The sequence below is a fragment of the Montipora foliosa genome, unplaced genomic scaffold (genome assembly GCF_036669935.1).
Source record: "Montipora foliosa isolate CH-2021 unplaced genomic scaffold, ASM3666993v2 scaffold_390, whole genome shotgun sequence".
Classification (NCBI taxonomy): Eukaryota; Metazoa; Cnidaria; class Anthozoa; order Scleractinia; family Acroporidae; genus Montipora; species Montipora foliosa.
Genome location: NW_027179690.1, coordinates 207,501 through 210,000, shown reverse-complemented (window position 1 = coordinate 210,000; position 2,500 = coordinate 207,501).

Sequence of the window (2,500 nt, the reverse complement as noted above, 5' to 3'; positions counted from 1 at the left end):
AGACCGAGACGAGGCCGCAGAACGGAGATCACCGAAGGAAAAGGGACATATATTTGCTCCCAAGGCTTCGATCGCCTCGAAATTCCTGACGACACCTCCGCTACCCATTCTTCTTCTTCATTTGAGGCGTTTGTACCCTGAGAGGGAATTAAGGGCCGCCAAACTCTGCAAATATTTGCTTCGCGAGCCGTCGGATGAGGCTTTATTTACAAGCCGCGTTACCGAAACCGTTGGAAGATCGCTTAGCGAACAGGTTTAAGACCTGGTTCAGACGTCGTGCTTCTGCCGTGCCGAACTCAAATGAAATTGTCATTTCGATTTAAGCACGGCAGTAGCACGCCGTTTGAAATTAAGCGCGGCATGGCTGATTTAGGAAAGGTTACGTTTATACAAACGTTGGCCGTGTAGCACTTATATCTTAAGCAGAGTTAACGGAATAGAGTGTAATGTGAAGTGCCAGAATTCTATCCCACATGAACCATGTGAGCGTTAGCCCTACTGATGGAAATGGGCCCACACAAGGACAGAGAAAAACTCTGACCAGGGTGGGAATTGAACCCACGACCTTCGGGTAAGATCTCCGCCGCTCTACCGACTGAGCTACAAGGTCAGACGGGAGCAGGCCGTGGGAACTGAAGATGTTAAAGTCAATTCCCACCCTGGTCAGAGTTTTTCTCTGTCCTTGTGTGGGCCCATTTCCATCAGTAGGGCTAACGCTCACTTGGTTCATATGGGATAGAATTCTGGCACTTCACATTACACTCTATTCAGTTAATTATGGCTGACTTAGGTTCGGCACGACTACTTAGCACGGCAGGACTTGCCGTGCCGCACGGCAATAGCACGACTTGGTTTCAAACGGCGTGCTATCGTTGCGCCGAACTCAATTCATAAATTGATTTAATGTATTTTGCATTATTTGCATACTATTACGCTGGCTGGATGGTTTGTTTTGTCTTTTGAATTTGGCGCAACTGTATTAGGATCGACGTTTGAAACCGCTGCCGTGCCATCGTCGTGCCACTGCCAAGCCAAATTCATTAGAGTTCGACACGGCAGTAGCACGACGTTTGGAACAGGCCTAAGACTCACAGATTGGTCACCGTTGTGCTCACTGACCAATCGCAGGTCGCTAAAACCACCTAAATCGCTCTTAATCGACCCAGAAACCCTACCAGAGACAAAGAAAAAAAAAGACTGAAGCAAGGTAAGCAATTTTTACATGTAATTTTAAATCGTAATTCTTTTTTTAATTTTGAAAAAAACCGTTTTCCCCATGTAAATGCTCATATTTCTACCTGTGGTCCTAAGAACTTCTTAGGGTTAGTTCAAGTTGAACTTGAATTTTGCATTTTACTCTTTTGTGCTTATCTAGAAGTGTGCACAAGTGCTTGACTAACTGGGGGGTCATGCAAAATCAAGTCAAATCAAAATATTTGGCGGATCAAATCAAAATGTGAAGGTTTTAGACGTGGTAGGAAACCCCAGTACCCGGAGAAAAATCTCTCGGAGCAGAGTAGAGAACCCGAACAAACTCAACCCACATATGACACGAAGTCTGGGAATCGAATCGAACCCGGGCAACATTAGAGAGAGGCGAGTGCTTTCACCACCGCGCCATACTTGCTCCAGAAACCTTGATCAGTGCGAAGGAAGCAAGGCCATGTCTGTGGGACACTTTTAGGCGCCTTAATCATTATGGCTGTTTGGAGATGTCTGGTTCAATAGCGTTTAAAATTCCTGCAAATTGATCCGAGCTCATTATCAGCATCTCCTAAGCGAGGATGTATCTTGCAAAGAACATACCCTTTTCTACACGTTCTCTTAACCATCCTTTGGCGTTTCCTCTTTTGGATACGTTCTTTACGTCCTCAAAGAACTCCAGTAGCATAACCCTACGCCATATTTTCAAATTTTGCACAAACTTGAACTTGAATTCTTCAAGCAATGTTGGATAGTGTTTTGCCACTACCTCAACATTTACATCCAACAATGTTGCATGTGGGATCCAACTTTGTTCGATAGTTTGGCCAGGGCTTAAAACTTTCCAAATAACTTTTATTAAGGCTTATTTGGGGCAATAATTAGAGTTAAATGTGGTTTTCAGCCTCGTTTACATGTCCAGAAATAAGGTCATTTTTTCACGGTCAGATTTTGTGGTTACAAACTCAAAATCAGGCTTGGTAAACATTTTTTTTCGTGTTCAGCACATAATTTTCAGTTAGAAAAAAGTATTTACCAACTTTTCCTCGAGTTTGCCGACAGAAGTTTTATTAGCGGCTTTTCACCAAAAATGTCCCAGTCGCTGACTCTGAAATGGCTTGTTTTCTTTTACCATTCTCTCGCCGAGGGTGTGCTTGTATTCTTTTATAAGTCATGCGATTCAAGAAAATTCACTGCCAAACTGGTGAATTCCAAATAAATTTCACTTCGTGATTCATGCGATGTGGGTTTTTCGCGAGAAATTTACCGTGGAATTTACTAGGTAAGCAATGAATTT